General features: G+C 41.8%; 1 long non-coding RNA gene across 1 annotated transcript; it reads right to left on the bottom strand.

Annotated features, from left to right (window-relative positions):
• Positions 1–10,544: 10,544 nt before the first annotated feature.
• Positions 10,545–12,592, bottom strand: LOC121393269. The gene is made up of 2 exons (XR_005960928.1): positions 11,992–12,592; positions 10,545–10,874 (listed from the first exon to the last, which is right to left on the bottom strand). It is a non-coding gene; the product is annotated as an uncharacterized LOC121393269 (long non-coding RNA).
• Positions 12,593–12,998: the final 406 nt, after the last annotated feature.

Here is a 12,998-nt window from a genome sequence, read left to right as displayed (position 1 = left end):
TGGTCAGACCAAGTTCTTAATCCTATCCAAGCATTCATAGTTTGTGTAGTGGTTTGGGGGTCATCAAAGAACGCATCTATACTAGTATGGGTACGGAAGCGAGGGGAGAAATATGTGTAGTCCCTGGCAAGTTGATTTTTCGCTCTCCGCACATCTATTAGACCGTGAAAATGTAAGAGGTTACTAAACGTTCTGCTGTGGCTTCTCTGCGCCTGCGTTATAGGGCCACCTTGACCTTTGACAATATCAACGTTAGGGTCTGAGACTATGTTGAAGTCACCGGCAATTACACATTTTCCAACTTTATAGTGAAGGAGTTTTGGGAGAATTTTCGCTAGAAAGTTGGTTTGGTGTTCGTTTGGGGCGTATATGTTGATCAAAGAGTATGTGACGTTCCCTAATACACATATCAACATTAAATATCTACCCGCGGGGTCAGCATGCACACCCCTGAACTGGAATGGAATTTTGGATGATACAAGGATGGAAACCCCTTTAGTCTTGTTTTTAGCATAGGCATGATAATTATGTGGGAAACATTTGTTGAAGAATTTGGGAGGAGCTGAACAACAGAAATGGGTTTCCTGGCAAAAGAGAACATCGGCCTTCGCTTTGTAGGCATCATGTAGGAGTTTAAGCCCCTGCTATTTAACGAATAAAACCGCACCATTTCTGATGAAGGTGTGCATGCTTTCCCCTGACAGGGCTGCCACAATCAGATAGAAAACTGACAATATGCCATACGCCAACCAATATAAAACTTAAAAAAAAACATATGCCATGTACTAACAATCAGAAAATTGTAAGAAAACAAACAGTTAACAGGTGAATAAACCTTTGAAAGCATGGGAGCTTAACAAGGTGCTTGTGATTTTTAGCAGGTAACCACTATTCGACTCCAATTCCAAGTTTGGAGCCTTGGGGGGTGAATAGGTTGAAGAGTCGTCTGTTTTATAAGGAGACATCTAAACGTCGAGAAGCAAACTGAGAATGGGAAAATAACGGACAAATCGGGAGAAAGCGTCAAACTTTATGCCAATCCTTCTGAAGCTTCTTTGGCGAGTGTGTTGGTGAGCGTCGCTCTGGAGCAGAATCTTTAGCATGAGCTGAAGGCAGATCCCATCTGGCAAGGGCTTTTTTGGCGTCGTTCACTGTAGACATTATTGTAGGTGTCCCATTACACTGAATGATGAGCTTGACTGGGTAACCCCAGCGGTAGGGGATGTCATTCTGCCTTAAGATTTTTGTGATCTCTGCAAAGGCCTTGCGTTTGAGCAGAGTGGCAGGAGCTAAGTCCATATAGACTTCAAGGTGCTGGTACTGCTTCGGCCAGTTTTCTTTTTTGCGAGCAAGAGAGAGCAGTTTGTCTTTCGTCTGGTAGAACACAAATCTGGCAAGGACATCCCTGGGGACATTATCAGGGGCTGTTCTAGGTTTTGGAACCCTATGAATGCGATCAATAGCCAATTCCAGTGCATGCAGATCTGGCAGTATCACTCGGAGTAAGTCAATGATATGGGTTTCCAAATCTCTGGGCAGCACAGTTTCAGATATCCCCCTGAACCGTAGATTATTCCTACGGGACCTATCTTCTAGGTCTGTCACTTTATCCGACAAGCGTTCAAGTTCAGAGTGTTTTATTTTGGGAATCTGCTAAGTCATTGTGGGCATCGGCAAACTCACCCATTTTCTCCTCAACTCATCTGTGACCAACTGATTACAGCATACACTATATAAAAATAAGTACACTATGCAAACATGTGTGGAGATATTTATGTACATACATATATATTTATGTGTAAATATCAAGGAAGTGGCACACCACCAAAAAATATTCTCTCTTCTGAGTAAACATCAGACAAGTCTGATACACACTGTTCCACAAATGTAATGTATTGTCATCATTTGAACAGTAACATTGACCATTTATATTGGTTCCACTGTGCACCCAGTAAGTTAAACCAACATACAGTATTTTACCATTTGAAGGCTCTTAGAAGGTTTACATATATTTAAATATAATATTTAAGACAATTGCCGCGGTAAACAAATATTTGTGTAACCAAAACACATAACTGTATATTCTTATTATTTTAATGATATAGCTTATTTTTTTAAAGTCTTTCGCTATAAAATAATATGCACAGTGATTTGCCTTTAATTTTGTTCAGAGATATTTGCCAAGGTGCAAAAAGAGTAGAGGTAAGGGACCTGTTATCCAGAATGCTTTGGACCTGGGGCTTTCCGGACAACAGATCATTCTTTAATTTGGACATACCTTAAGTCTACTAGAAAATCATGTAAACATTAAATAAACCCAATAGGCTGGTTTTGTTTCTGATAAGGATTAATTATATTTTAGTTTGGAACAAATACAAGATACTGTTTTATTATTATTATTTTTATTATTATTATTATAGAGAAAAAGTAAATAATCTTTACAAATTTGGATTATTTGGAAAAATAGGAATTACTCTGTTCTAATGATAATCTCTGTTCTGATTTTTTTTTTACCTTTCATAAGCTTTTATGGTACTGGCCTCATTGCTGGACATGGATTCAGTAGTCCTGAACGGACCCCAGGTCTATTCATATTATTTGATGAGGATCGTTTCGGGTTTATATGGTTGGAGCTGAAATCTTTTATCCTGTACAGTCGGATGAGGGACAGATTCCAGCAATCAGAAGCTCCATCGCTAGAAGCCTTTGAAGAAATGCTCCAAAATATGCAATCCTGGACAACCTAATGGGTGTGGGCAAGGAGTGCAGTGAGTGAGTCAGGAACTCAATGAATCTGCATAACTGGACTTAGGTCAAGTCACTGTTTGTGATCAAGAAAAGAATATTCCAACCTTGGTACCTCGAAAATCAATGCATGCACTTTCCAAACAGTAATATTTAACCCTTTAATTGCCAGTAGGGCCAATGCTATGCATAGCCCCGTGGCAGCAAAACAAGGTTAAATGGAATTTCAGTTGTTGGTTTTAAACAAATTATCCCTATAATTGTATATATATATATCAAGGCTAACATACCATATGTAATAATATATAAAATGTATAAATATAAGGGTATGGCTTCCTAATGATCCTGTGCACTGTGGGCCAACTGATTTGTTCCTATTTTTCTAAGCCACTTTTACCATCACGCGTGATAAAACTATTTCTCCTAGTAGCCTGAAGAACAAATATAAAGTGCGTTTGTAAGAGGAGCTATAATGGGTGTCAAAAGAGGGAAGAAGTTGAGTAGGTTTTGATCCTTTATATTGGAATGGAAAAAAACACTCAGTTTCCTTATGCGTTTTGGATTTGCAAATCTTAGAAGAAAGCTTAAATACCTGTGAACAGGCAGACAGGAAAGAAGAAGAACCTTTGAATGTCTGCAGACACTGAATGTTGCTTTTGGCAAGTTTTAGATTTGACCTCTTTGCCTTTCATCCCAGGGATAAAATAAAACAAAACTCACTTCAGGGAACTCTGTTTTGTACATTGCGTTTACATTGAGGCTCTTCTCTGTAACGCCTTTGGGAGACATTTGCAACTGGCATCCACTAGAAAAAGGCAGTGGTCACAACACCCCTGTCACCAATACTATGTTGTGCATTTTTTATTCTGTTTTGTTCTGCTCATTACACGGTACTTTAAGTAACATTAGCAGAAGTGCCAAACGGCCATTTTGACCACTGCTGATCTCCACTAGAGGGCAGCAAACAGTGACAACACCCTCGTGCCATAGGCCTAAAGGTGACCGTTTTATAATCTCGTTTCATTCACAAGTGTTTATTGCAGTCCTATTTATGCCTTTCTTTGAACTTTTACAGACATTAGTCACATGGCTCTACAATTTGATGGGGTAGAATTGGCATCAATATACACTGACAAATAGTTCAATACACGTTCACACAGTTCAAAGTACTATGCCAATCTTTTAACATTGTAAAAAGATATAAAGTTGCTGTCTTTTCAAAAAAACATAAAGGCTCAAAAAAAGTTTTTAAATGAAAAATTCCTCCAGATAAATATAGTCAAATCAAGCTTACACAGTACAGGGTCATTTAGACGGCAGAAGTGCAGCTATTTAGGGGACACATTGCTTTTTACCCAAAAGTGTAATTGCAGCGTTACCCTGGAAATCTTTTCGGGATATCTTCATTTCCGGTGTTCATGATTAAAATAACATCTGTGCACAGTTCGTTAGGAGAAAGAGCAATGTGCATATTGCACGCCATTGTGGGAACATGGAGCTACTTTCACCTTCACGAGGAAACTTCGGGTGACTTCGGAAAACGAAGCACTCCGAGTGCCATCCCGCCGGCGATTTACATTCTAGCCAGCGGGAGGCAGTTTTGGGTGATTAGTCATCCCAAAGAAGAGGAGATTTGTCGCCAGGCAACTAATCTCCCTGAATCTGAGTGTGTGCCCTCACTCTCAAGGTGGTAAATCCTTGGTTGAGAAGAAATGATAACCCTGTCTCAGGCACAATCATTCAGCCTCGGCAGTTTTGCCTAATTATTACTGAATCCGATGCCTATCACTTGCCCCTCTACATCTCTCACTGTCATCTTTAAATCTGTCAGTATTGATTTATGCAGTGCTTGTCCTCATTTTTATTTACTCCCCTACATCTTTGGCTGATTGATATCCTTGTGGCAAAGAAAAGTAAGAGGAGCAAGAAGAGAGAGAGAGAAACAATGCATAGAATGGAACAAGTACTTGTGAGATCCATGGAAATATATCAGCCTACTGCTGAATTGGACAAGATCATTAAAGAGCAGAATAGTTTAAGTTGAAACAAGGTGCATATTTCCCTTATACATAATAAAATAAAATAATGAACTGTTTGTATTAAAGCCACTAGGCATTTTCATTTCCTTGGGTTACTGATTATAATGGTAACCTCCCAGCATATAACCTTGCTACTTCTTTATTCGTTAGTGACAAAGGCCCAAAATATTATCCTCCAGTGTGTCTCAAAATTTCCTTTGTGGAACAATTCTTTCCGTTTGAACCCTATCAGTATTGACAGTTGAAAAATGGGAAAGGTTTTTAGGTAAGGCAGTGATTTGTTGCAATGCAGGAAATAATAGCCCAGATCCAGTAACACCAAAAAAGTAATGAAAATATAATGTACAGATTGCGCAGCACTGGTGTGTTTGCTACAGAAACTCTACTATAGTTTATATAAATAAGCTGCTGTGTGGGGACAGACATTCAAAGCTGAAGAAGGAGAAAAGGCACAGAATAGCAGATAACAGAAAAGCTCTGTAATATACAATAGGATTCTTCAGAAGGTATCTGTTATTTACTGTTTATCCTGTGCTTGAATGGCTGCCCCCATGGCTACAAAGAAGCTTGTGTATATAAACTATAGTAGAGTTTCTGTAGCAAACACAACAGTTTTACCAGTGCAGGCCAACAATACATTATATTGCCATTCATTTAAAACACTTTTTTTTTTTTAAGTTCCTTTCAGCCCATGTTTGACAGGGGAGGAGAAATACAGGAATGATATTGCTAATGCTCAGTGCTGCTATTTGATAAATGAACTAGGGATGCACCGAATCCACTATTTTGGATTCGGCTGAACCCCCGAATCCTTTGAGAAAGGGGTGGGAAGGGGAAAACATCTTTTACTTCCTTTTTGTGTGACAAAAAGTCACGCAATTTCCCTCCCCGTCCCCTAATTTGCATATGCAAATTAGGATTCAGATTCGGTTTGGCCAGGCAGAAGGATTCAGCTGAATTCGAATCCTGCTGAAAAAGGCCGAATCCTGAACCAAATCCTGGATTCAGTGTATCCCTAAAATGAACCCCTATATTTTGTATTGAAATGTCAGTGTGAACAATTACAGGACACTGGTTTATTTTCTTAAATCAACAGATATTAAAGTCATTTGTACAAGCACAACAGGCTGAGAAACAACCTATTGCCAACTGAGGGCAGGGATGAAAAACAGAATAATGGGGAAACAAAGGAAACAGCATATCCAACAATGGTGGCAGATTTATCAAAGGTTGAGGTGAATTTACGAATGGAAAAAATTAAAATTTCAAGCTATTTTTTGTGTACTTGGACTAGGGAATAGTCCAAATTCAATTTGAATCATGTAATGTCTCCTTGAAAATTCGACTTCGACCATTCGCCATCTAAAACCTGCCAAATTGCTGTTTCAGCCAATGGGCAATTTCCAGAACCTATTCGAAAAATCAAAGGTTTTTTTTTGGGAAAAACTTTGAATCGAATGTGATATTCCTATGATTCGTATGATTCGAATTCGGCCGAATATGGACTTATTCGATCGAAAACTGACCTATTCGACCAAAAAAAAAACCTGTCTCAATTTCGGTTGGTCTTTTTGAAGTTTTTTCAGTTCCAAATTCGACCCTTGATAAATATGCCCCTATGTGTTATCTGTGGAGACTGGCAGAATGTTTACATAAAAAACTGGTTTTGTTGATGTTAAGGAGCAATTTGTTTCTAAGTCTATTATATGACTTTTCTGAGACTTTTCTGCACCTTGCACTGACCTTTCAGTGTGCCAATTTGTCTGAACAGCCAACAAAACAATGATTAGCGCAGCTCTTCTCTGCTCATCTCCAGTAATCTATTGCTATTAATATTATTGTATTATTATTCAGAATTCCCCTCTCCATTTCCTTTTTTGTTTTAACAATTCTTTATTTTCATGAAACCATAAGAATTGCATAGAAAGTTACAGACATATCCATGTGTACAAAAGATATACCATAAGCGTTGAACAAATGTAAAAGAAGGATACAATGTCAGCAAGTAAATAAAGAAAAAAAAAAAAAACAAGTAAAGAAGAAAAAAACCGGCTTGGTGTTGTCATTCCAATAGATTCAATATAAAAGTCTTGTATTGATCAGAATCAGACATAGATATAGACATTTATTTAGTTATTATTCATACCCCATTACCATGTACAAGTAATCTCCAAAACATAGCTAGGTGAGATGAGTTAAGCCTTCAGGAGGGATTTACGTCTGGTTCTGTGTCCACCCACAAATCCCATATTTTGTTAAATTTTCCCGGGCATCCCCGTCTCATATAAGTGAGCTTGTAGAGAGCTACTGATTTATCAATTAATTGTTCCCAATCTTTTTGTGTCGGACCAACCTGCGATTTCCACCTCATTGCAACAGCCTTTTTTGCATACATACAAAGTATTGACACCAGAGTCCTCTGAGCTCGTACAGGGACCACATCCTCTAGTTGGTTAAGCAATAATACCTTAGGGTCGTTTGGTAAAGGAATATCAGTTCTCTCGTGAATCGTATGTATAATTGCTTCCCAGAACTTCCGTATGGAAGGGCAGTCCCATACCATGTGGAAGAAGCCTGCAGGTGAAAAAGCGCACCTAGGGCATACCGGACTAACATTTGAGTGCATTTTGTGCAGTCTCTGGGGCGTAAGGTATGTCCGGTGTAGGTAGTTTAATTGTGTCATTTTATCTTTAGCACTTACTATCCCCTCATAAAGCATATCCAAGGTCTCATCCCAATTTTCAGTTGTTAAGGCCGGGATATCCTGTTGCCATTTGCCGAACACCTTATTTAAAGTGGTATTGCACTGTTGAATCAGTTTCTTATAGAGGTGCGATAAAGGTTTGGCCAACTCTTTAGTGTGCACTACCTGTTCTAAGCTATTCAGATTGGTATCTATACAGGAAGTCAGGAATTGAGAGTTAAAAGCATGCCGCAGTTGTAAAAATCTAAATAGGAATTTGTTTGGGAGAGAGAATTTCTCTTTCAGCTCCTGGAAAGTCAACAACTTGCCACCAGCTACAATGTCCACAATGTATTTTATGTTATATTGTGCCCAGCGTTGTGGATCCGGAACTTGCTTAAGATGCGGAAGTTGAGGATTACACCACAAGGGGGCATACTCTGAGCAGTGATGTTCTGCCTCTGGATAAAATTGTAGGGCTGTTTTCCATACTTTAATCGTAGCCTTCATCAATGGGGTGATCTTAGCGGAATAGGTTGCACCCCTATATAAAATATTTTTAAGTTCCTCGTATGAGCCTAGGACCTGTGCTTCCAGGGATATTGCAGCATTTGATTTTGGTGAAGTGGCCCACTGTCTTCCCCTCATTTCCTGCCATGAAAATTGATTAAAAGCGCCAGTACAAGCACTAGTGGTGTAATTTTTACAAAATACAGGCTACTTTGGTTTTGGGCATTAGGTGCATGACAGTTGCTTGCATTGGTGCTTTCAAGCAGTTGTTATAAAGAATGATTTGGGGTATTTTTGCTTTTTAGGAAGAAAAGAAAAGTGTCAGGAAAAGCCCCAAATGGCTGTGTAAAATCATAGAAAAGACGGAATAGGACACCATTCATAATCTAAAACTGCAATGGGGGAAAGGAAACAATCAGGAAATATCTTAAACTGACCAATACTTTAGCTCCATGTACAGTGTTATAGTATATGGCACTAAATCTATTTTGTCAAAGTGCCCCTAAACCACAAAGTGGTGAAGCAACTTTAGTCAGAACTGGCAGTTTGGTACAGGCAGCTTAAGCTTGGTCAGAAAAGTTCTACAAGGCAGGGGGTGGCTTAGGAGCAAGATTATAGTTCTTCATTACAAATGTTTTTTCTTAAATAGCAGTTTTTTCGCAGCTTGTAAAAAATATTAATGAAAGGAATGCTGTCAGCTAATTTACTTAGCGATAGTTCACCTTTAAATTCATTTTTAGTATGACGTAGACATTGAAATTAAAAGGCAATTTGCAATTGGTCTTTTTTCATGTTTTTTGGTTATTTAGCTTTCCATTCAGCAGCTTTCCAGTTTGGTATTTCAGCAGCTATATGGTTGCTAGGGTCTTATTTACCATAGCAACCAGGCAGTGTTTTGAATGAGACTGGGATAGGAAGAAAGGGTCTGAATGGGAAGTACACTAAAAAGTAAGTAAGAATAACAATAAAATTGTAGTTTTGCAGAGCAATCATTCTTGACTGCTGGGGTCAGTGACCCATTTGAAAGCTGGAGAAAGCCAGACGACACTATTAAAAATAATTAATGAAGACCTATTGCAAAATAGCTAGGGATAAGACGTTCAATAACATACTAAAAATTCACTTAAAGGTGAACCACCTATTTAAAGCTCAGCTCATCTTCTGCTCTGCCAGTTGCTCCAAAAAGGAGGTACAATTGTGTTACTACAAACAGCTAATTGGGGCTTTAATTGAAAGTGCAGAACAGTGATTATTGTAAGAGGAATAACAATTTCCTATAGGGCAATAACAGAGGGGGCTGATGACCCCAAAGTCTGATGACCCCAAAGTGTTTAACAACACTGGCTCAGAAAATAACCTGGATGTGGTGATTTCTTGTTTTAATGTTTATCCAAATTTTTGCTAACACAAAGAGAACGCTGAATTTTTCCTACAGTGGGTAAGAAGTCCTCAATTTTTTGGGGAAAAAAGCAACAACAAAAAAGAAATCTGCTTAGGATCAGTGCTACCCTAGCACTGATCCTAAGCATCAGTACCGTAACTAGAGGGGACAGGCCCTGGAGCAGGACGCGCAGCTGGGCCCCCTCCGTATGCCCGGAATCCGTGGTGCACGAGCTGCTGGGGGACCCTGGCCCAACTGCACCCCCGGTAGTTACACCACTGCTCAGCATGTCCACTCCCATCCCAAACAGCACAGTGTCAGACATCCCCCCCACACCCACTCAGCTCTTCTGCTTGAAGTAATATAAAACCAGGGAAATTATCTATTATTTTATATTAGGGATGCACCGAATCCACTATTTTGGATTTGGACGAACCCCCGAATCCTTTGCGAAAGCTTCGGCCGAATACCGAACCGAATACGAACCCTAATTTGCATATGCAAATTGGGGGTGGGAAGGGGAAAATTTTTTTACTTCCTTGTTTTGTGACAAAAAGTCACGCAATTTGCATATGCAAATTAGGATTCGGATTTGGTTCAGCCAGACAGAAGGATTCGGCTGAATCCTGCTAAAAAAGGCCAAATCCTGGCCGAATCCCGAACCGAATGCTGGATTCAGTGCATCCCTATTTTATATACTGAATATTGTAATTTTACTGGAGCATTTTGTGTGAAATATAAATAAAATTTTGAGCTCTTTCTATGTATTTTAAGTTTCTTTACATAGAAATATTATTTGCTTGTATAGTAGAATCAGCTCCCAGACTTTGTCAACTTGTGGGTCCTGGTGCATGTACCCTGACTGGCCACCTTCCAATCCTTTCCACAAGTATTGATTGAAGTACAGCACCACAACATTTTTTAAGATAAAAATACCTTTATTGGACACTGGCAGGACCTGGATAAGCGACGTTAGAAATATTATTTACTGTAATTACCGGAAGCCCTGATGTTTCCAAATCCAAAAGTAGCAAATATGTATTGAGAACCAACGGTTCTTGTGCATGAGACCCTCCCCCAGAATATAGAATATTACAGCACAGTGAAATGAATAAACAAGCCTGTGGGTTATTACAATATAACTAACATGTAACTATTATCCCCCCCCAAGAAACTGTCACTCATATACTTTTTCATATATTCCTTTTTTATTCATTTTTCAAAGTTTTTACAGCAAAAAAAGAAGAGCAAAATAGAGCAGAGAAGCCATTTTCCATCTCTGCCTGTGGTATGAGGAGAGTCAGGTCTACAGGTTTGCGTGGGATTCACTGTGCAAGCAGCTTCTTAGTCTTGATCGATGGCTTCCTACTTCTTCTAACTGGAACATGAGACCCAGGTCTCCACGTGGAGTTGATTCAGTGCAGTCCGGGAGTAAAACACAGAGAATATTAATCAGTACATTTCAATTCTTTTTTTCTAAAACAGACTCGGGAGCAAGATGCAAATCAAACATTACCTTTTGGTATGTAGAGGCACCGTCTTTGCTTTACCATATGCTGAATTCTGGACACAATTCCTCAAAGAAGTCCGCGGTTGGGCGTTGAAGGAAAGAAATAGGTTCACAGATTTCTTAGTAAAATCTCAAAGACAAGTAACAAAACAGAGTGACTATTAATGTGCAACTATACAAAAGCTGCACCACGTTTATGAAGAAGATATTTACCTCCACATTTTCCTAAGATCAAACACCAGCTGAAAAGCATAAGAAAGAATGTATGATAGAAATAATGCAGATAGCCCATAGTAAGTGAACTGAAAGGTGAGCCTTCGAGGTGCCAGGGACATTAAAGCTTGTGGCATCAGCAGTAGAGATGAATTCATCCCATGGAATCATCACGCGCCACAAGTTTCATCCTGCGCCCTGTTAGTCACCTGACACCACAGTCAGCTCTGCCCCCAGCTCAATACTAAGTGCCACCCACAATTAGAGATGGAAAAGTCAGGGGCCCAGAGATAGAGAGCCTTAGTTCAGGGTCGATGACAGGTGACCCAAGGTGGGAGGACCGAAGATGGGGCCAGAGGTGTGGGGGAAGACGGGGGCCAGAGGTGGGGGGGGGGGGAAATGCTGGGGGCCAGAGGTGGGGGGGGAAATGGCGGGGGCCAGAGATGGGGGGGTATGACGGGGTGAGAAGTGGGGGGGCAATGACAGGGGCCAGAGGTGGGGGGGAAATGGCAGGGGCCAGAGGTGGTGGGGGGAATGGCGGGGGCCAGAGGTGGGCGGGAAATGGCGGGGGCCAGAGGTGGTGGGGGAAATGGTGGGGGCCAGAGGTGGGGGGGAATGACGGGGGCCAGAGGTGGGGGGGAATGATGGGGGCCAGAGGTGGGGGGGCAGAAGTGGGGAAGGCTGATGGCAGGGGTCTGAGTATAGGAGGGCCGATGGCGGGGCCCTAGGTGGAGAGCGCAGAGGGTGGAGGCAAAAGGGACCCGCAGATCTTTCCCAACTGGGACTCAGGAATGACAGACCCTGAATCATTTTTATACCACCTGATGGGTTGATGCAGCCTGGCTCTTCTACGAATGACAGGGGCTCTTCACAGACTGCACTGACATCCACATCTCAAATCAAACATTACCTTTTGGTATGTAGAGGCACCGTCTTTGCTTTACCATATGCTGAATTCTGGACACAATTCCTCAAAGAAGTCCGTGGTTGGGCGTTGAAGGAAAGAAATAGGTTCACAGATTTCTTAGTAAAATCTCAAAGACAAGTAAAAAAACACAGAGTGACTATTTATGTGCAACTATACAAAAGCTGCACCACGTTTATGAAGAAGATATTTACCTCCACATTTTCCTAAGATCAAACACCAGCTGAAAAGCATAAGAAAGAATGTGTGATAGAAATAATGCAGATAGCCCATAGTAAGTGAACTGAAAGGTGAGCCTTCGAGGTGCCAGGGACATTAAAGCTTGTGGCATCAGCAGTAGAGATGAATTCATCCCATGGAATCATCACGCGCCACAAGTTTCATCCTGCGCCCTGTTAGTCACCTGACACCACAGTCGGCTCTGCCCCCAGCTCAATACTAAGTGCCACCCACAATTAGAGATGGAAAAGTCAGGGGCCCAGAGATAGAGAGCCTTAGTTCAGGGTCGATGACAGGTGACCCAAGGTGGGAGGACCGAAGATGGGGCCAGAGGTGTGGCGGAAGACGGGGGCCAGAGGTGGGGGGGGGGAAAATGGCGGGGGCCAGAGGTGTGGGGGGAAATGGCGGAGGCCAGAGGTCGGGGGGAATGATGGGGGGGCCAGAGGTGGGGGGAATGGCGGGGGCCAGAGGTGGGGGGAAATGGCGAGGGCCAGAGGTGGGGGGGAAATGGCGAAGGCCAGAGTTGGGGGCGGGGGAAATGGCAGGGGCCAGAGGTGGGAATGGCGGGGGCCAGAGGTGGGGGGGAATGGTGAAGGCCAGAGGTGGGGGCGGGGGAAATGGTGGGGGGCCAGAGGTGGGGGGGGAAACGGCGGGGGCCAGAGGTGGGGGGGTATGACGGGGCGAGAAGTGGGGGGGCAATGACAGGGGCCAGAGGTGGGGGGGAAATGGCGGGGGCCAGAGGTGGTGGGGGGAATGGCGGGGGCCAGAGGTGG

This window comes from Xenopus laevis, chromosome 4S, assembly GCF_017654675.1.
Source record: "Xenopus laevis strain J_2021 chromosome 4S, Xenopus_laevis_v10.1, whole genome shotgun sequence".
In the NCBI taxonomy this organism is placed as follows: domain Eukaryota; kingdom Metazoa; phylum Chordata; class Amphibia; order Anura; family Pipidae; genus Xenopus; species Xenopus laevis.
The sequence above is the reverse complement of the archived record's forward strand: the minus strand, read 5'-3'. Positions and strand labels throughout refer to the sequence as shown.